At 36.2% G+C, this 23387-nt stretch overlaps 1 protein-coding gene across 14 annotated transcripts in view; it reads left to right on the top strand.

The window, feature by feature from the left end:
• Positions 1–23387, top strand: part of APBA2 (amyloid beta precursor protein binding family A member 2) — a 360332-nt gene that overhangs the window by 17889 nt on the left and 319056 nt on the right. The gene's annotated exons all lie outside the window — the stretch shown is intronic.

Here is a 23387-nt window from a genome sequence, read left to right as displayed (position 1 = left end):
TGGATTGTGAAAGAGGGATTAGTTTCTCTTCTTGGTCCCAGTGTGCAGAAATATTAGCAACATGTAGAAGTTGCAGATTTTGACACTACCTTAGCAAGAATTTTTGTACAAATAGAGCTATTCAAAAATGGGATGGGCTGCCCCTGGAGGTTCCTCTTCACTGAGGTCTTTGAAGAGAGGCTTTTATGGTTGGACCAGCTGGCCAGTGAGATCCCATCCAATTCAGAAATTCTATGATTCTGTTAACCTCGGAGGTCTCTTCCAACCCAGAGTTTTTGTGAAATTTGCATTTGAAATGGAGAAGCCCATACAAGTTTGAATGAAGGGACTCTCTCAAGTTGTTCTGTAAATGCATTCCCTAGTTGTTTCATGTTTGTGTTCCATTCTCCACTTACACGGTCAGTCTTTGACTGTAGGGACTATAGCCTCATTTTCCTTGCTCTTCTCCTTGACCTCTCAAGTACACAAATGCTCAGTCATTGTTTATTGGCTAACTTCTGACTTGCCAACAAGATAATTTTTACACCCCTTGGAAAAGTAGGCAGCAAATCTGAGGTGCAGAGCTGTGAACTGATTAGCAAGGACTGTCCTGCAGGTTAGCAGGGGAGCTGGGATTAGAGCCCAGATCTCCTGTTTTTGAGTCCAGTTACAATCAGCTTTGGCTCCAGACTCTTATTATGTAGCATAGCCTGTTGTTGCCATGCCAGCCGACTTGCTTGGATGTTTAATTTTTAGCCTTAACAGATTTACAGGTTTTTTAGATTAAATTGTCAGTGTTCTTCTATATGTACAAAATTCTGTGACAAACCATAAATCATGCTTTTAATTTGTTCACATATTGTTAACCTCTCAAGTTCATCTGAGTTTATTCTTTGAAAAACAGAACCATGAAAATATGGAAACCTTATTCCTAGTTGTCAGTGAAGCAAGGATGTACATGGAAGAATTTTAGGAGAGGAATACAAATGACGGCTCAGCCTTTAGCTGGAATGTGTGGTTTTCTTGCATCACCACGAGGCTTTCTCCATTCTTTATAGTCAGAGCACGCAGACTGATCATTACAAAGGAGAATCAGAGCCCAACAATGTCATCTTCTTGTTAAACCTGTGGGGCTGGGGCTGGGGGAGGGGCTTTGACTTTCTGAAAAGGAGGCCTTTTCTTTTGGTGCAAATGCCATCATAAGGAAACAGAAACTTTGATTTTAGATAGGGCAGGGCCAAAAAAAAAAATCTCCCCTCTATGATTGTGACTGATGTGGAATCTATTGGTGGTGATTTAATTATTAAAAAAACCCTCATATTATGGCTCAAGAGTCAGGGGGAGGTGGACACCTGTGGCATGGTTGTAGATAAATAGAAGCCAAAGAAATCTGCCTGCTAATTGGTAATTTGCTAAATTGTACAGTCTCAGTTGTACACTTATTAGTTGTGTGATCTTGGGCAAGTTACTTAACAAAGTTACTTTTCTCAAATGTAAAATGGGGATAGCTCCTACCTTCCAGGGTTGTTGAAATGATCAGAGATCTAGCAAGTGCTTAGCTCAATGCTTGGCACAGAACAAGCACCATATAAAGTTTAATTATTATTGTGATTACTGTTACACGTAAGGTTGATTTCTTTTTTTTAAACACAACTTTCTGTCTTAGAATTGATACTAAGAAAAAAAAAAAGAATTGATACTAAGTATAGTTTGCAAGGCAATTGGGGTTAAGTGACTTTTCCTAGATAGCACAGGTAGGAAGTGTTTGATGTGAAATTTGAACCCAGGACCTCTGAACTCCAAGCCTGGCTCTCTATCCCCTGAACCACCTAGCTGCTCTATAAAGTTGATTTCCAAAGAGAACGTTTTCAGAAGAGTCCTAGAATTTACAGTTGAAAGATAACCTAGGTCAAGGGTTTTTAGCCTAGGGACAGAAGCTGTTCTTTACAAAATAGTTTGATAATGGGATATTGATCTGATTGACTTCTTTTATAATTATAGGTATTTTATTTTATGCTTAAAATATTCTGAAAAGGGTCGATAGACCTTTCTAGATTACCAGTGGTGTCCATGATAATAAAAAGATTTGGCTCTGGAATGATGATGATAATTACCATTGAAGGTTTGCACAGTGCTCTTCTCATTGCAACCCTGTCAAATAGGTACAGTCATGATTATCCTCACTATATCCATCTCCATCATATGAGTAAACTGAGACCCAGAGGGTTTGTGACTCCCTATGATCACACAACCAGCTAATAGTAGAATGGAGATTCTTTACAGGTTTCCTGACATCCAGACTGCACTCTTCTACTATCCTATGCCATTATGTGCTATCAGGATGTATTTGGACTTTCCACTAGCTCATATACTACAAAAACTTCGTATAGTTTGTGCCTTCCTTTTCACTCAGATTTTACTGTTGCTCATTCTCTGGTTATAGCTTGACCAAGGACTGCAGGACAAGGCTTCACAGATATCAATGTAAATATCTTAAATCTAATTTTTTTTCATAGTTGAAAGAGTTCTTAGCCTATTGCTCTGTCTTCTCCTTTCTTCATATTCTTTTTTTTTTTGGTCTCAGTTCTTTCTTCACTCAAGCACAGCAGAACTGTAGGGTTGCTGGGATTTCCTATTAGGAGCACCTTAGGGGAGGAAGGGCTGTCAATACTTTTATTACTACTGCAATCTGCAAATAAATGCTCAGCAGCAGATCTCCTTAAAGCAGATATCTGAACAGTCATTTAGTTGGTCTTTATTATGCCGCACACATGCATCATAACTGGAGCCCTTCTGCTAATTGTTGATCTAATTAGAAATAATGATTTGAAGGAGAAAAATGGAGATTATTTGACTCAGGGGAATAATAGTTTACATTTCTTTTATTGCTGCATAAGAGACGCATTAACTCTGTAAGAATAGTAAAGTAGATACTAGCTGGTCAAGCCTTTAGATGTAGTAATGAAAGGACTTAATTTTAATTGGCTTGTTCAATTTAGATTTCTTCTTCCAAGGTAAGAATGCATTGGTTAGTTAGTCATTTGTCTTGTGAAACTAGACATTTTACTTATAAAGAATTAGAAGATGGTTTTCAGTAATGAAAAGTCTGAAGCTTATTTTTTTAATTGTGGTATTCCTAGAACAAAAGTGACAAACACTGCCCCCAGCTTAAAACCAGACTAAAAGTGTAATTGTGAAATATTTAGCAAAACTAAATAAAAGTGCAATAGAATATTGTTGTTCTTGTTCAGTCATGTCTGACTTTCTGAGACCCCATTTGGGATTTTCTTAGTAAAGATATTGCTGGGTTTTCCATTTCCTTCTCCAGATCATTTTACAGATGAGGAAACAGAGGCAAACAGGCTAAATGACTTGCCCAGGGTAACAGAGCTAGTTAAGTGTCTGATGGCAGATTTGAACTCGGTAAGATGAGTCATTTTGATTCCAGGCTTGGCACTCAATCTACTGTACCATCTAGCTGTCTCTGTAGTAGAACACAAATAATGTTAATATGTAGTTTTGAAAAGTCCATATGTAGCTTGATGGCATCCTTATATACATTGGCCCCTATTTTTGTTTAGTGGCCCTTATATTTATTTATGTTTGACACCACTGTTCTAAAGCAATCAAATTTGGAGGTGTTTTATTGTTGAAATGTTTAGCAGAGAACTATATAATAGCATTTTAACAATGAATCAAATAAATATAGCTAATAGAGAACACAGAAATATGACATATTTCAGATCATAGCAACAAAAAGAACCAAAAAATGTTACTGTGAAAACAAATAACTAGAATAATTTAAGACGTGCAGAGGTAAAGTTCTTCCTTAAGTTGGCTTATTGGGTTTTATTTGCAGTGCTGTTATTGTCTGTTCAAGTCACATCTGATTTTTGCATTGGGGAAAGAGCAATTAACAAATTCATTCAGAAGGGGGAAGGGAATAAGCAATTATTAAGCCCCTATCATGCACCAGACATTGTGGCTTTTCATAAATATTATTTCATTTGATCCTTACAACATTGCAAGATAGGTGTTATTGTTATTGTCTGTTTTACATTTGAGGAAACTGAGGCAGAGGTTAAACAACTTGCCAGGGTCTCACAGCTAGTCAGAGGCTGAATTTGAACTCTGTTCTTCTTGACCTCATGTCCAACACTCTATCCCTGTGAGATCTACCTACCTCTTTAATTATATGCTTTTGTTTTCCTTTATTAATTCTAATTTGTTAATTAAGGTTAATTATTTAATTAAGATTATTTTTTAAAATTGAGATTTGCTATCTTGATCATAAATAATAACACATAAATTACTAAGTTTGGGAAGATTTGAAACAATTTCAGTGCATTTATAGAATACACAATCAGGGGGGACATGAGTGATATGCAGACACAATTGATCATTTTTGTTTAGCGATGGTCATAAACCGAAAACTTTAGCGGTGGAGAAGATTTCATAGGTTATTATAGTCATGATAGAAAAAAATCACCTTTGGAAACAGAAGTATAAGAAGAAACATCCTTTATTAATTTGCTAGTCCTTTTTCTTTGCTATGATATTATTACTTATTCCAAGGCTTGGACTATTTCACATATCCCTGACTGAAAGCTCTTGGAGGTAATATAAACAAACAGAGGTAACCAGCAAGGTTAAAGTCTATTGTAGGCATTTTGAGAATTAAAATATGCATACACAAATATGATGTATCACTCATCCAAGGGCTTTAAGCCAGGAATTTTTTAAACTCCATTTAAGCTTTAAAAAGGAATGTCTTCTAAAATTACACATATTAAATGAAGTAGAAGATGATTTTAGAATAGAAAAGGGCAGCTTTTAATTGACTGACCTTTGATGTTTATCATTTCTGGAATGAATATTAAAACCAAAATTACATAGAATTTAATCATTCTATTTTGGTGACTGCATTAACTTCTCACTAATATTTAGGCACCTGAAATGTTTTTTCATAATAAAATCAGATCATATTATATAAATAGTATCCTCAGACCCATATACATTTAATTGACTTAGATAGCAATTTAAGTTCTATCCAGATACAATCTGTACTTTTCTCGCTTATAAAGGATGAGCTTTAACAAAAAAAATTACCAATGGAATATTGGAGTCTTAAATAATAAATGTAGTTTGTTATATGAACTGCTGAAATGATAGTAAGAACTACCTGGATAAAATGACATTCCAAAATGACTTCACTGGTTTTGCCTCACAGTCTGTACTCTCTGTCAGTGACACTGACCCTTTATAGCCAAAACCTAATCTAGTGCCTTCTTGCACATAGTAGGCACCTGGTAAATATTGAATTAAGGGCATGATTTGTCTTCTGAATAAAATAATAACAGCTAGCACTTAATATGTGCCAGGCACTGTGCTAAGTGCTTTATAGACATTGTCTCATTTGATCCTCTCCCCAGGTGCTTTTATCAGCCCCATTATATAGATGAGGAAACTTGAGGCAAACAGAAATTAAGTGACTTGTTCAAGGTTACACAGTTAATGTCTGAGGTTGGATTTGAACTCAAGTCTTCCTGACTTCAGGTTTAATACTATATAGTGGGCTACCTAAAAGCTTTCCTCAATCATCCATTATGAATGTGTCTGTGAATTTATTTGAGTCTTTTTTGAAGCTATTTATGATTTCAGCCTGTTCTACCTTTTGGACTAATGAGGTCCCTAAGCTTGCTATACTCAGAAACTCAAAAGTCAGTCCAATTTTATACACAGCTACTCCCTTGTTCTATTATTCCAGGATTTGGTGAACAAGCCTGTGTTTCATACTCTCCATGCCCTTTATGACTTTACAGAGTTCAGGAATATTCTATTTCAGAATTTGCCTTTTTAGACCAAAGAGTCCTGATCTTTTTAGTTTGTCCTCCTAAAGCACCTGCCTCAAGCCCCTATCATTCTCTCAATCATTTTAATTGCCTTTTTTGAGGTTCTTTTCTATGTTGGCGTTTTGAGTATTGAATTATTATGCTTAAGAAAAGGATAGGGTTTTTTTTTCTTTTTCTGTTTTGAGTGATGTTCTTTGATGCCCACTATTTGGGGGGATTAAAAAATATTTACTTTTTTATTTGCTATATGCAATAACAAATTTCCCCATAAGTTTTCTGAAGGTATATGATCCAAATTGTCTCTTTCTTCTTCCCTTTTTGCCAGTCATTTAGGTGAAATCACAAGTAGAATTTTATCCTTTACTTAACGGTTCAAAGCCCATCATCTTTTAAGAATAGTTTGGGTAGAGGGCAGTTAGGTAGCTCAGTAGATTGAGAATGAGGTCTGGAGAAAAGAGGTCCTGGGTTCAAATGTGGCCTCAGATACTTCCTAGCTGTGTGACCATGGGCAAGTCACTTAACCCCCATTTCTTAGCTGTTTTTCTGCCTTAGAACCGTATATATAACATACTAATTCTAAGACAGAAGGTTAAGGTTTAAAAAAATAATTTGGATAATTTTTCATTAAACATGTATTTTATATTTTCTCACCTTGAAGCTTATCTACTCCTTTGCCCACTATTCCTACAGCCCTGAGAGTTCTCCCTTCAGTTTGGCACTTTGTGCCCTTCTGCTACTTGGGAGCATTTAGTGTCATCTGCATAATTAGAGATTTTACTGCATATTCTCTCTTCTTGGATATTTCTAAAAATGTTAAATAAAGGTCAATTCAAGAACTATTAGATGGTCAAGATCACTTGGGAACTCTAGCATTCATACTTCCAGAGAAGTGTCCATTCATCACCTTTCTTTACACAAACTAGTTCTCAAACATGACGGAGCATTTCTCTAATCCTCTAGTTACTACATTAGAAAAAAAAGCAAATATTCCTCTCTCTTTCTCCTATACTGGTGGTTTTTTCTCCAATGAAATGAATGCATCAAGCTTCTGACACAATAGTAATAATTTAATTAATGAGAATAATTAGAGGAATTCCACAATCCTTGATGGAACTCTATATCTGTGTGGAAACATAAATTTACCACTGGATGCTTCCTCCTTCTTTCCCACATTGTTTAAAGATTTCCTTTCTGTCTTGTTTTGCTTCCCTTTCTTTTCCCCAAATGTCCTTTTCTATAAATCTTTAGAAACCTTCTTCATTTATGGATTACTAAAAGTAGACAATGGTTCTACCTATTATACAAGTATTAGTTTGAGAGTGTCATGATAAATAGCCTGCCTCAGTGTCAGGAAGATCAGAGTTTAAGTTCCATTTTTGATACATTAGATATGTGACCCTGGGCAAGTTATTTAAATTCTCATTGACCCAAGAAGACTCTAAATTAGACATTACAAGTTGTTGATCTGCATGGGTAGAGGGAGTTTTCTCACTGGGAATTATTTGTCCAAATGAGATCATAGCTCTGGAATAAAACAGAACAAACAAAACAGAAAATCCAATTTACATTTGGACAGTGCTTTATAGTTTACAGAGTGCTTTTTTATATATTTCCTTATTTATTTCTTATGATAATCTTGGGAGGGATATAGGAAGAGGAAACCAAGTTTTAGAAAGTTTAATCTTCCTTGGCCATCTAATAACTGGCAGAACTCACATTCAATCCAGATTTCCTGATTCTAATATGATGCTTTTCACAATTTAATGAGTGGGTTTAGGGCTAGGGAAGAAGAGAAACAGAACTTCTAGTCCAAGTCCCCATTCTATGAATAGGCATATTTCTTGCTTCTGGCCATTTCTTTAAGCCACCTTCTGTACTCTCCCCTTGAAGAACCTGACTACATACCTACTTTTTTTTATATTCTTTAATCCTAACTCCTGTTCTCTCTTTTATATCCAAAAGTGGATAAAGATCTATCTATCTATCTATCTATCTATCTATCTATCTATCTATCTATCTATCTGTCTGTCTGTCTGTCTGTCTATCCACACAAACACATATAATATATGTAAATAAAATATATGAAGGTTGTATACTTGCTAAGATTGTGTTTTTCAAACATTGTTCTGCAAGAATCCTCTGAATAGCCAGGAGAGTAAATTTTTAATAATCAGCTTTCACTCTCTCTCAAAAAAAAAGGACCCATGATCCACTTTTAAGTTTAATTTACATTATTAACAATTTTCCCCATCACTTATATTCAGAGAGTCCACAAAATAGTAAATTATGCTCTGGTTTGTACCATTTGATGATTTGTGAGATTTAAAGCTTCACACTAATAACTTAAAAATCTTTCAGGACCTGGTTGAAGCTAACTTCAGCACTTCCTTGCCTCTAGGAAAGGGATTCTTAACCTTTTTTGTGTGTCATGAACACTTTTGGCAAAGAGGGGAAACCTATAGATTCTTTCTCAGCATATTTTTTAAATTTGATAATAGATGGTAATTCTAAATTTAAATTGCAACTTAATGAGAATAACAATATAAGTTTTCTTTCTCATCCAAATTCATGAACACCCCTGAAATCTATCTATGGATTTCTCTGGGCTCAGAGGATCATAGATTAGATTGTTCTCGGTAGTCTGATGAAGTATAGCTAACAAACATTTATATGGAACCTACTGTGTGTCAGGTACTGTGCTAAGTGCTTTACAAATATTATCTCATTTGGTCTTATGTAGTTCTTATATTTATAATATGACAATGCCTATGAATTAAAAAGGGGTCTTTGCAAACTGGCCTCAAGCTTCATACTCATCTAGTCTTGTTACATACATCACTCACCTTATATATTCATATTATTATGAAGAAGATAATCACAATAGTAGATTATAAGTTTAAGGCTGGAAGGGACCTTAGAGGTCATTTAGTCCATCCCCTAAATTTCATAGATGGGGAAATTGAAGCACTTAGAGATTGATTGACTTGCTCAAAGTCTCCTAGATTTCAAATTGAAAACCAAAATGAAAATTGAACCCATGGATGCAGTTGATAGAGCACTGAGTTTGGAATTAGGAAGACAGTTTTTCCATATTCAAATCTATCCTCAGTTACTTACTAGCTATGTGACCTTGGGCAAGACATTTAATATTTTTGCTTCACTTTCTCCATCTATAAAATGAGCAGAAGGAAATGGCAAACAACTCCAGTATCTTTGCCAAAATAAACCCTAATTAGAGTCATGAAGAGTCAGGTGTGACTGAAAAATGGCAAAACAAGATTCTAACTCTAAATTTAATACTTTTTCTACTGTACTTTGCTTTTTTTTTCTACAGCAATACAATAGACTATTAATATTAAGTCTAGGATTAAGACCCAGAATACTGAATTCCTAACCTTTTGCCAAACTCTTCCCTCAATTTATAGTATATAGATACATCCAGATCACAGGATATTAGCTCTGGAATGGACTTTAGAGATCATCTGGGCCAAGCATTTTTAACTGGAGGGTGGGGTAAGACTTTGGGGGATCCTGCCTGTGGGTGTGGACTTGCATGGGGAAAAAATTACATCTTTATTTTCATTGAAATTTATCTGAAATTTTGAATTTTTTTCAATCATGATTTTAAAAGAACATTATTCTGTGGAGAACATAGGCCTTAACTGATTGCTAAAAGGGTCAATGACACAAAAAATGTTAACAGCCTTTGATCTCATCTAAATGACTCATTTTACAGATGAGGAAATTGAAATTCACAAGAGTTCCAATGACAGCTGGAACAGGGATCTAGCTCATCCAACTGCCAGGCCAGTCCTGTTGTCTTTTAATTCTGTTCCACAATGCTAAATATTCAGAAGGAAAAATCAGAAAAAAATCTTTATCTTTTTTTATATGCCAAATTTCTGAATGTTTGGAAATCTCTAAATGTTTTTCCCCCATACTTTCATTCTGAGATTTCACATCAGATAGAGACAACCTTGTTAAATCTTCACATTCAAGTGATTGACAATGAAGGATACAGCCCAGTCTGGGAATGAATGGTTTCATAAAATGAATAAACACTCTGCTGAAATATTTCTTATTCTGCTACTTGTGATAAAAATTCCTCCCCTGTTTATAGACATAAGAAATCCCACCTGCTTAACCAGCTAAAACTGTCTTCAACAATTCAGTTCAGCAATTGAGTACCTACACTTTGCCAGGTCATAGGGATTAAAAAAAAAGCAAAGTATTCTCTGCTTTTAAGGAAATAGAATTCTATTGGAATTGATCTAATGAGTCACTCCAACTGAAGCTAGAGTGGAAAAACTATACTTCCTGTCCCTTCTCTACAGTCACTGATGGTGGAAGACCAGGAAGAATCTTATTTGAAAAGGAAAATGTGCCTGATTTGAGGATGCTATAAGATCCCTCCCTGTGATTTAAGCCCAAGGACCTTTTGTAATGAGCAATCAACATCTTTTTGTAGAGTGGAGACATCATGCCCCCCAGCCCCAGATGTTATCCAAATGGTAATCACTCTTTCACATTTATGAATCCTTGTTGATATATCATCATGTAGATAAAACTATCACTGATGGTATTTTTTTTCTTGTACAGGTAAATTCAGAGGACAGTTTTACCTGCACAAGTGTAGGATAATCAAGCCTTCTGAGTAGAAAATGCTCATCTTGTAACTCTCACATTTATTCAGGGCTAGATGATGTTTGATAAAGATGGATGCTGCTGCATTTGACTGTGAATTGTTCCCCATACAGCTGTTGATTTGCCCTATACTGTTAGGCAAGAGCCCACAGCCAATCTTTCCTTGTAGTGGGTGATTCAGTGATTAGATACATGCTCTGTTTTTTCAGAAACATTCAGAATATTGGAGCACAGGTTTATGTAAACAGATTCCTATTTGGCTTACATTGTGAATCAACCAAGAAATAATTATCATTAACCACCATTTGGTCAATCGAAAATAATCATATTCCATAAGGCAGCCACCAGTGGCAGAAACTTAGATACTTCTGAGAGTCCACTATTGTTGGCAGAATCAGTTTTGGTCAGGGTTGCTCTTAAAGCCTGCAGGTGGAGTGGGTGGGGTAGAATGGAGAGGACCAGCAGCTCACAATTTAGTGGAACTTACACTGTTAATACTGGAAAATCTCTTAGAGCTGACAACAGTTCTTGTGGAATTATCATATGTATGTATATAGACTGTCACATTGAGGAAGAATGCTATTTCCATTTTCTAAGATGATTAAAGGTGCTTTTTTGTTTTTGTTATTTTGTCTTTTTGGATAACTTGTGACTCTCTTTCTTTTGTGGATTTTGTATCCCCCCCCCCTACATATGAATAGCATGTATAGTCAAGAAAGTTGACTATTTGGAAACATTAAAAATTTTACCTCTGGGATTATATGTGTCCAGAATTCACCAGTCATATTTAACAATAATAACAATAAATTAGCATTTATAAATTTTGCAAAATGCTTTAAATAAAAGCTTTCCTTTCTTAATGTATCTCTCTAATCAGGAGAAACATGGTCTAGAAATGTGGAGAAAGACAGAAGTGTTTCATCTTTGGATTTATTTATGTCCCTTCCAAATATCTTCTAATGTTTTAGGTTTTGCTTCTTCTCTCTTTGCTGGTGTATATTTGTTAGTCATTAACTAGAAGACAAAGGGCAGACAAGAGAATATAAGATGGAAATTTGAATGGTTGCAGAAAAAAATGAATCAACTAAATTTGATTAGTAACTACTTTCACTTCAATTAACCTCAATGAATAATAAATTTTCAGTCATTTCCTCTTGTCATGATGCTGTTTAGCTATAGCCTCTTATCCACTTTACATCTATTTTGGTTTTAGTCTTTGCATGTGCTCCATTCTTTTGGGTGGTTTTTTGGAGCATTATTTGACTAGATTTCTTTATATTACTATTTCAGTTTCAATTGTGTTAGAGTGTTTCATTTCATTACTATATGGCAATGTATTTGACTAGTTCAGAGGGGGAGGTTTGGAATCAGAATCACTGTCCTGGAAAAGACTTCCAGGGGTTTTCTAGTACACCACTTCATTGTCTAAATGAGATAATTCTTTCTGGCTTGAAAGAACAACAATTACTCTTCTGCTTTCTTCTTTTTTAACGCCTTACCTTCTGTCTTAGAATCTATACTATGTATTGGTTCCAAAGCAGGAGAGAGGTAAAGGGTTGGTAGTGGGGGTTAAATGACTTTCCTGAGATTACACAACTAGGCAATATCTGAGGTTAAATTTGAACCCAGAACCTCTCATCTCTAGGCCTGGCTCTCAATCCACTGAGCCATCTAATTGGTCTCTACTCTTCTGCTTTCTAAAATAAACTAGAAAATTAAGAGGTTACAGTATAATCCAGTGAAGTAAAGTGGAAAGCATAAAGAAACCAGTTTTTATTGTGACTATCAGCCATTAGAGGTGAGACATTGGGCAAGTCCTATTACTTCTCTAAGTATCCATTCTTTTATCTCCTTAAAAAAGATCCTTTCCAAATATATGTTCTGTAAAAATAGCTCAGTGCTGAAATAAATATATAACCATTAAAAGGTAAGGTAGGCTGGCTTAAATTTTTACAATGAAGGCACATTATTAAACCATCAGTGTCATCAAATGTAATTTCAGCTGTGGTCCCTTGTGCATCTCTCAGTGCCCAGATTCCCTGTGGCATGATTTCTAAGTTGGGCTTGTGGCATTTTGAAAGGAAATCAAAAACTTGCTGTGAAAGGCTTACTGGGACTTTCAAAGACTTCCAGATGACAAACAAACAAAGTTGAATCTATAGGACCCCCATTACATAGCACATAAAAAAAGATACAGAAGGACTGGTTGGGTAGTGGATGTTTAAGGAGTCATTCTAGGGAATACTTTAATGAGTCATGATTATATTAGTGTGGCTACTCCTTCCGTTGATGTAGATTCCTTTTAGTAGACTATCTTTGTGATTTACCATGACCAAAAAGCAGCGTTAACTTGTGACCTGTATACTGGTGATGAGCTTCTTCAAACTCATTCCCTATATGAGCCTCCAATATATACATATATGTATGTATGAATATATTGGTGGCTCATATCCTACCAAAGCTCATTGATTCAACAAGTGTTTATTAAGTGATGACTGTGTACTATGCACAGCATTAGGTGTTGGCAATACAAAGGCAGAAACAAAACAACCCTTGCCCCAAAGGAGTTTCTGATCTTTTGGGAGACATGTGCACAAATAAGTAAATACAAAATATATAAAAATTCATTGGGGGGGGCACCAGAAACCAAGGGCATCAGGTTAGGGCTCATTTAGGAGATGGCACTTGGACTGAAGGAAGGTAGGGGTTCTAAGAGATATGTAAGGGCATGCATGCTGTGTCTGAGGTGGGAGGGGATGGTGGAGATAGGGACAAGTTGTACAAATACAGAGGTGAGAGAGAAAATGTGCATGACGAGAACCTTTCTGAATTTATCTGCTGTCATAATTCGATACCACTACATGAGGTACTGAAATAGGACTTTAGTGGAGACCAATATTTTCATCCTTGGATAATAAACATTTTGCTTTCCAGCTTTATGCTTTCATCCCCCAAAAGATTCACGTCCTTCTGTTTTTTAAGATTTGTTCAGTAATTCAGTAAGCTGATTTTGAAGTAGAAGTATAATTGCCTAGATTATATAGTTAATTTTCTTAACCTTAAAAAGTTCTCATTCAGGCAGAAAATATTTTCAAGTCTTGACAATGCTGTTATGTAAGGCTGCTATAAACCTTCAAGGAGATACCCAGTACTGATTTATGTGAGGATGGGAGAGTTTGTCCTTCCTCTTTGCAGGAGAATTTCTATTCTTCTCTATTTTGAAGGGCATACATATCTGTTCCACACAGCAGGAGAAGGAAAAATTTGCCAAATGTAATTTGTAAAGTCTCTTCGGTTAAAAGAGAATGTATAACTTAAAATGGAATACTCTACTTCAGAGTCTTAAGGATTGAGCTTTTAAGCTCCAGCCCAAGTGAATTCTTTGAATATGGATCTAGATTGGCTGGAAACTTTCAGATTTCAGGCAGTGAATACTAAAATATTTGTCTATTTTTTGTTTTATTCTACAGTTCAGAGACAGCTTAGAATCAGGACTGGGAATGATATAAAGAGGTCATTGTGAATAGCCTCTCATTTCCAGTGGGATTTAATATAAAATCATCTAGTAAGTCAAAGTTATTCTTTCTTAAAAAGCTCCAGATAGGGAAAGCCTATAGCCTGTCTTTCTCATCTTTGAGTTTTAGTATCCTTATTTGTGAAATAAGGATTAAAAATTCTATCATTTTCTACCACAGAGATGCTAGAAGGATCAAGAAAAGTTATTTTAAAATTTAATCAAATTCAGAAAGTTTCCTTCTGTTTCTTTCAAGAAATATGCAATATAGATACAAAGCTCCTGATTTATACTTAATATCTCATATTTTAACAATAGGAAGAACTAGAAATAAAGAGACATTGTGGTACAGTGGAAAGAGTGTTGGCCTTGGAGTCAGAGGATCTGAGTTCAAATCTGTGCTCTGCTGATTACTATCTGCAAGTCACATCCCCTTTGAGGGCCTCTGTTACCTCATTTATAAAATGGAGGCATCAGACAAAATAAATGTCAAGTCCCCTTTCAGGTCTAATTTTGTGATTGATGAATATAGTGCTATTAATGTTACTCATATTTCTATTTTTCAAAATGCAATTCTAGCACTTATTTGATCTCTTCTATGAGAGCTTTCATCAAGGGTCTCATCATTTTGGAGATGTGATTCAGGATTCAGGAAGGCAGTGCCATTGGACTGTTTGTATATTTTTTGCAGGCTTACCTTAAGGCTTTAAGCAAAGCCCTGATGATAGACTATGTATTTCCTCTAAGGACAAAATAAGCTAAATTTGGAGAGGTTTCTCACTTTATGGCCCTCAGGAGTTTGAATTTTTCCAGAGACATAAAGGGGTTATGAACACCATTAGTAGAAGGATAAAGATAAGGATTAGATTTGATTTCATTCTTAGGGGGAGTTCCAGACAAGGAAACTCTCTACCAACCAACACAATTCAACACCTTCTCTGAAACTTATAGTCTTTTTTTAACCTTACCTTGGGCCTTTGGTTCTAAAACAAAAGAATGGCAAGGGCTAGACAGTTGGGGTTAAGTGACTTACCCATGGTCACACAGGCAGGAAGTGTCTGAGGCCAAATTTGAACCCAGGTCTTCCCAACTCCAGGACTGGTGTTCCATTCACTGCTACTTAATGGTTCCTTAAACTTCTAGCCTTAAAGGATTGCCTAGAGCAATGGTTTCAAACACAAATAGTTTGTAAGGATCCTCATAGGCTACATATTGACTTTGAAAACCACATATTAACATTATCTATGCTCTATTTTATTTTAATTTATTTTGTTAATGTTTTCAGGGTGGTGCTGTCCAGAGTTCTGCCAGTGTGTTTGACCCCTCTGGCTTAGAGCACAGAGAAGTTTAGTTAATTTGTCCATAGACATACAACCAGTATGTGTCAGAGGCTGAAGGGATATGATCACACTAAGGAAATTAGTTCATGAACTAAGTGTCCTGTGGGGTAGTTAATGCCAGAATTATTGCCCTCATTCTACCAAAGAAACTCAAAGTGGCTTTACCAAGGTCATGGATGGTGATAGAAAGTCAGTTATCTTGCTCAAATATTGTGTCTGTGAATTTTGTGAGGGACTCAAAGGTGACTTTTCTACCAAGTTAGGGAAAGGAGCAAAAATGCAACTTTGATTAGTATGGAAAGGATGGAATTCATTCTAGTCACTAATCAGTAATATTTCTCATGTAGTTATTGCATAAAATTGATAATTGGTGTAACAAAATAGTTTCTTCACATAAAACCAGAATCAAATTAAACATAAATAGTATATGAATCATGTGTGTGGCATCCCATGGTTTGCGATGCTGAAAATAGGCCAAAACATTTCAGTAACTATTGTTCATAGTAAGACTTGAATATATGGAGGACCTGTGATGTTTGTCAATGTTGAGAACTCCTATCAAAGGAACTTCCTTCAGCAATGTAGATTATAGCATAGGGGCAGCTGGGTGACTCAGGGGATTGAGAACCAGGCTTAAAGACAGATGGTCCTAGGTTCAAATTTGACCTCAGACACTCCCAGCTGTGTGACCCTGGGCAAGTTACTTAACCCCCATTGCCTAGCTCAGTGATGGGCAACCTTTTGAGCTTGGTGTGTCAAAATTTGCCAAAAAAAAACGAGCATAACTCTGGTGGTGTGTTTCTTCAAGAAAAAAACCCATAATTTTGCAATATTTATAGTTTAAATAACAAAAATGTATAATTGTAATATATAACTGCATTTAATAAACCAAAAACAAATTATTTAACTTAACTTTTTAGTGATTTCTTTGTTCATCTGTCAGTTTTGTTGGTCTTGATATTATTCAACTTGTGTGGGGTGCTGAGGGAATTCTTTAACCTGCCTATTAGTGACTTTTTTTGTTGCTGAATTTCATTGGCTAAATCTTCAGTTGAGGTTGGTATTTTGTACACTTCAAGCCCAAGCAAGCGCTACTAACTTCATCTGTCAATCTGTTTCTTTTGTTGGTTTTGATATTATTTAACAGTGAGAATAAGATCTCATAAAAGTATGTAGGGTGAAAAATTGTGAGTAAAGCCATTGCTATATTTTTCAGGGTGCTGAAAGTGTCTGGTAACTGGTAATTGGTTCCAGGCATTACTCAGTTGCATGTGGGAGGGAGCCCCACCTAATTTTCCACCAGCTCAACCTGGCCTGGCCCCGCCCTTTGGCTGGCTCCCAGGTGTGCTGCCCTCCAGCCTGCTAGCCTATGCATAGGCTCCTTCCTCCTCCTTCCCATCCCTGAAGGAGCCCCACAGGCTGCTCGCTGCTCACCCCCTTCCCCACAGCAAAGCGATGGAGCAGCTCCACCACCCCCCTTGGGCCAATATACAGTATTGATTCTAAGCTGGATATATATAAAACATATAACTTAGTAATTAGGTCCTATCTAATTGTTAGATTTAGTGTTTTGCCCAAGATCTCATAGCTAATGTCAGAGATGGGATTTGAACTCACATTTCTTTCACTCCAAGTATAGCATGCTGTCCACTAAATGATGCCTATTTTAACACAGTAATAATAACTCCTTTTAATATTTCCTTATAGTTTACAAAGTACAAATATTCCTTCCACATCATGGAGGGTAGAGGCAATGTGCCCCTGGGATCTGGAAAAATTGCTGTAAAATAGTTTGGCTTTCTCATTTATTTTTGCAAATTTTAACTTTTTACTTATAACTCTAAAAAAGAAATTGTGTATATTTATAGCATTAAAAGATAAAATATGTTGATATTATACAATATTATATATTTTATGCATTTCTAAATTTTTTCTGTATTGTCTGTTTGCCTTCATGTGTTGTCTGCAGCTTCCATAAAACTCAAAAAATTTCCATTTAAATTTTTTATGCTAACTTGTGATACATCAAAACCACAATGGTATAAGATTTAAATCAATATCAATTACTCCAAGTATTAATTTTATAAAATTTATTAATAATCATTTGAAGTAGAAGAAATAAAAAGGAAAAAGAAGTATAAAAACCTAATTAAACTAAGAAAAATAAGACTACATGCATAAGTTCTCCTGACTGGCTCAAAACAGCTTCCACAACCACAATCAGGGGAAGAGGGAGAAAGGGCAGAGTTTCACAAAACTTATATCCTCCCCATGTTAGTCTGTAATGTGAGAAGGAACATGGGAAGCTGGGATTTAGAGTCCTGAGGAGCAAAATTCTATCCACACAATGGGGAAAATCAAGATGTGGAAGGGATACCTCTACTTCCCAAACAACAACTCTGGGACACAGGAGTCATATAAGTATCTGGCCTAAGATATGTATTAGCTGTGTGACCCTGGACAAATCCTTTGACTCTGCCTCAGTTTTTTCATTTGAGGAATGAGCTGGAAAAGGAAATGGCAAACTTTTCTAGGATCTTTGCCAGAAAACCTCAGATGGGTCAGGAAATGTTGGATACAATAAAATGACTGAACAACAACCATCTATAAGGAAACTGAGCCCAAGAGAGGTTAGGTTCAAACTCATGTCTAAGGTGAGTCCTTATTAAACTAGAGTATGCCTTCCATAAGATAAATTGGTTAAAAAAACAAACCAACCTTAAATTTGTATAATATAATGCCTCAGAGGCAATGTCAGATAGTGGGTAAGTAGCTGATCTCAGAGTCAAGAAAACCTGGATTCAAGTCCTCTCTGGAAAATGCTGGTTATGTGACCCTGTGCAAACCCTTTACCTGCTTGGTGCCCGCTAAAGCTCTCCAATATTCTAAGTTGTTGAGAAGTTGCCAGTCTGAATTAGTAGAGGCATTTTCCTCACCAGGGAGCTCCCTACACTAATAAAATCACAGAGCCAAACAACAAGAAGTAATCGTGTCCCCTTTCTATAAGGCATGCTTATGTGCTTCCATAGCAGAAAAAATTGATGCAAGGAAAAAACCTACAGCTCAGAATTATTTAAGGGCAGGGATGGAAAGGGGGTAGGACTTGGAGCTTAAGGCTATGTATTATCAAAATGCCTGCTGGACTGCCCTTTGACTCTCCTGTGATTCTGAATCACCTGAGAGAGCTTTATTTTGCTGCTGCCCAGTTCCAAAAAGGGCCAGGTGGGGGGCACCATTACCGTGGTCCAGGTAGTTTTCCCTCCTTTTGTGTGCACCCCAGTTCACTGCTCTCAATAGCTATGTCTCCTCTCCCTGCAGCTATTTCCAATTCTCTTCCCCCTCCTCCAATCCCTCCTTTCCTGTTCTGGGCATTGAGCCAGGATAGAACAAAGCTTCCATCCACTTTTCCCTTGCTAGTTTAAAGGTGGCCCCAGTGGCCTGCCAGAAAGGGTAGCATCTCACAAATTTTTCAGTGACTTACAGGCCATTTAAGCTTGCCAAGTATTGTACAAGATTTATGATTCTTATGGGAAGTCTCTGTGCCACCTTTTGAGTCCTTGCTTAGGATTAAAAATCTCATGCCACATTTAGCTACTGTCACAGTGATTTAGGGAATGCAGTAAGAGCTAATGCCCAGGGGTCAGCTGGGTGTCTAAGTGGATTGAGAGCCAGACATAGAGATGAAGGTCCTGGGTTCAAATTTGAACTCAGAGACTTCCTAGCTGTGTGACCCTGGACAAGTCACTTAACCCCCATTGCTTAGCCCTTACTGCTTTTCTGCCTTGGAACTAGTATTGATTCCAGGACAGAAGGTAAGAGTTAAAAAAAAAAATCTAATGCCCAGAGTACTGATTTTTAGTGAAAGCCACTAATTAGCCATTTGACTTTGGAAAAGTCATCATTTATCCTCTCTGGCCATTAGTTTCCTTATGTATAAAATGAGATGATGTCAAAGGTCTCTTCAAGCTTTAAAATGTTATATTCTTGCCATAATGATTATACTATAACTTTTATACTGATTATAAATTCAGGTATGCCTTATATAAATTGCTCAAATTATCTCAGCTCTTTGGGCTAGCAGGAAAATTTCAAACAAACACCTGAATAAGTTATTGTGTTAGATTTTTATAAAAACCCTTACTTTCAATCTTAGAATCAATACTGTATATTGGTTCCAAGCCAGAAGAGAAGCAAGGGCTAGGCAATATGGGTTAAGTGACTTGCCCAGGATCATATCTTGGTTTTGATAGAATTTTAATGGAGTTGGAAAGGAATTCAGGGAATTTCAATTTTGGAAACCATTTTTTGTACCTTTCATATTTAAAATAATTTCAATAAATAATTTAAAATAATTTTACAAAAAATAATTAAAGTGATCAATCAGATAGTAAAGTTTTTATCTATAAGGTTGATGGAAATTTATAGTAGTTTGCCATCAACAAACTAATTTAAGGGTTTTTGGGGGGTTTGGGGAGGGAAGGGGGTAAATATGAATTAGGAGAGTAAGTAAAAATTCAAGAAGCAAGACTAGGAGTGAGGTTGTTGGAACTGGGATACAGTTTTACCCTCTCTTTTTCATGTTGTACTTTTATCTGGGTCTCAGTAACACAAATGTCATCAATTTTTCTTCTGTGGGTGGCAATCTTAGTACTATTTACTTTCTGGCCCAGTGTATGATTGCACTTGGGAACCATTGTACCACTCTTGAGTGAAGGTGGGAATGTAATTTGAAGTTAGAAGAAAGGAAAGAGAATTAGATGCAGAAGTAATATTCTCAAACAAACTTAAAACAAAAAATTCAATAATTTTATGAAAGCTGCTAACATTGTGAAATACTACATGGGACCCTAGAGTTCCCAGGAAGCCTAGATTTAGAAAAAATATATACAAAGAAAAGCCTTCATTTCATTCATTCTCCTTGTTATTGTAGGTTACCTGAAAAGGTAAAGTAATTTGCCTATGGACACAAAGCTAGTTTATAGTGTTAAGGGTAAATTTTTAGGGTTGAGACTGAATATATTATTTAATGGTCATCAGGGATTTAAATTCTAAATCCCAATGAAATACTCAAGTCAGAATAGAATTTTATGGTGGTTTATTTACAATAGAAGGAAGAAATTAAGAATGAGGGAGAAAGAGGGAAAAGGGTAGAAGATCTACTCTGGCCTGGTCTGAACCAGGGGGAGTTCAGAGACCTTAGCCAAAGGGCCTTCCCAGAAGATTAAATCTAGCTTGGCTTCCAGCCATGAGGCTTCCTCTAAGATGAGGGGCCTCCTTGGAGGCTGGTGCCTTCAGAAAGCCCCCGAAAGAGGATTCAGCCTTAACACTCCCCACGTAGTTGCCTAAGGGAAGCAGTCTCAGGTCTCTATGCTCCAGCCCTCCAAGTCAAGAACTACCTCAAAAAGCCGTCAAAAAGTCCCTCTCACAGGAAGTGACAAAAAATATAAAGGCAGTACTTTATATCACTTCCTGTGTCTCAAATGTACTAATGGTGGCTTAAACTTGGCTTAGGACAGCCCAGGGGGTCAGTCGGTTGTTTCTGATTTGTCACTTGCTAGCTCACACAGGTCACAGACCATCCTTCCCCACACTTAATCCTTAAGTGGGGGTATATACATTCCTGGTCAATAAAATTCTAAAGACTAAGCAGGATGGAGTAAATCTAAAATTCACAATAGGCAGAGAGAGATAGGACTAGGACCCAGATCTCCCAAGCACAAAAACCTGGTACAAAAACCTGGTAAGGGTTTAAAAACAAAATTAAAAACAACCAAAAAAAATCCATATGCCTCTCTGTCCTGTCTTCTCTGATAGATTGTTAGTTAGTTCCTACTCTTCAGATACTGTGTCTTACTCATCCTATCCCACCCAACCCCATCCAAGCAATGACTCTTAGCTCACTCCCTGACACAGTAATCACTCAGAAAATTTTGAATTGTAATGGGTGATAGTACAAAAAGTACTGGGTCAGAAGGCAGGAGATGTGGTGAATATATATCTCATCAACACTAGGAAGGGACTAGTGAACAGGGTATATTGACTTTACTTTTCAGATAATTGAGTTTTTTCCTTATTCACTGGGAGACTCTGAGATATAACTGGCATTTGTATAGTACTTTAATGAATTTTGCTAATTGAAGGCTTTTGTTCTACTACTTGCAGTGCTACTCCCTTACCCATGTGTCCATAGACCAAGCTGTTCTCTCTGCTGTGTGTAGGGAATTTCATCTATAATATAAGGTCAGGGTATCTTTATGAGACACACTAATTTTAGGAACTGATTAAAAGAAAGATTGAGTTAAGAAACGATATTAGAAATATTAAGAAAATATAATTTCTTCTTGACTCATTCAGCAAACTCTTTACCTTCCATAATGTTTGTTTTCTTCCTCCCCCTGTATTTGAACATTTAATGTATTGTGATGAAGATGTTCTAAACAAAAGAAAACTACTAAGACCCAAGGTAGGGTAAGAAAAGCATTAGGCTAAGAGTTAGAAGTGTCAAACTCTAGACTAGTTATGCCACCATATAACCTTGGGCAATTATCCTTACTTTCTTACTTTCCAATGTCTCAGCTGAAAATAATGGAATCAAATGGAATCAAAATGGAATCAAACTTTTATTAAGTGCTTGAAGTCAGAGGAATAGATACAACTGAGGAAGTGAGTTTCTGCTGTTACAGCAATTGTAGGCAGGAGACAACATATATTGGGGAGTATTGGCCAGGATGGGAGTTATGGTCCAGAGAATTTCTGGGATGATGAGTTGATCCAAAGGGCAGTCAATTATCATGCCTTTCTATAAACCAAAGTACTGTTTGTTTGATTACTGTGCTCTAAGCCAGAAATAGAAAGGGTCAAAAATGGTATATGGGTGGTGATATGATATAGCAAACTGGCCTGAGTGAAAGAATGGAATGAAAGGCATTGTCTGCTCTGAAGTTGGTTAGACATAGTGTTCTAAGTAAGCTTGCGTTCATCCAGGAACTAATCAAAATGGCTCAGTTTTAGGAAGAGAGTTCCAAAGCTGAATGGATTACCTCCCAATTGTACTAAAGACTTCTGAATTAAACCAAAGACTCCCAAGGTTCCTTCTTGCTCAAAAAATAAGTCTAGTGAAAGATTAATGTCCAGATTTTATGATAGAAGTAGATAGAACACTAGATAACAGATCTGAGAAGAATCTAGGTTTAGATGCTGCTTTTCACCCTAGCTGTGTGACTATGGACATTGCTTAACTTCTTAGATTAAATTTCTTCATCTGTCAAATGGGTTTAACATTGATGGTTCTGGCCTCACGGGATTATTTTGAGGTTCAAATGAGATAATATATGTAAAAGATGTTGCATGCCAAAAGCCCTTTATAAATGTTGTTACTGTTATTATGATTAATTTTCTTTATATAATAAATTTCTTGAGTATATTGACCACCTCCTCCAGCCTCTCTTGGTATCCCTTTATGTTTCTTGATGTTGCTGGAAAATTGCAGGCTAATGTACTTTTCATGATATCTTATAGTGCTGAGATGTATGAAGCAAGGAATTTATAGAATCTTAAACTTCTATCTTCATCTATAGTGCTGTAAGTCTGTTATCTAATATCGGCTTAGTGACCAGATTTGCTTGGTGAATATTCTTTTTTATTAAGCCTGATTAATTTTTTCCCCTGAATTACATTTCTGGTTTAGATCCTGAGATTTGCATTTAAAGTGGAATGATAGAGAGTGACTTTCCATTATAGTTTGGTGAAAATAATTTTTACAGTAGTCTCCAATAGTCTGGGTCTCAGTAATGAAGTCAGTGGTTAAGATCCAATAAATCAACATTTTCTTTGCTTTGTTTACTTATGTACTTGGACAGTTTTCTATTGCAAATTATCTAAAAAGTGACTAACATTTCAAGGGTACAGGTTTAGGGGACTCATTTATGTGGGTGAATTTAATATCTTCTAACATTACTGTTCATTTGTTTGATATCACTAGAGACTAGCTCCTTCATTTTCAATTTGTATTTCATCTTCAGAAAGCTTTTCAGAGTAGAATGTTTAAAATGTATTATG

Source organism: Monodelphis domestica, chromosome 1 (genome assembly GCF_027887165.1).
Source record: "Monodelphis domestica isolate mMonDom1 chromosome 1, mMonDom1.pri, whole genome shotgun sequence".
NCBI classification, from domain to species: domain Eukaryota; kingdom Metazoa; phylum Chordata; class Mammalia; order Didelphimorphia; family Didelphidae; genus Monodelphis; species Monodelphis domestica.
The sequence above is the reverse complement of the archived record's forward strand: the minus strand, read 5'-3'. Positions and strand labels throughout refer to the sequence as shown.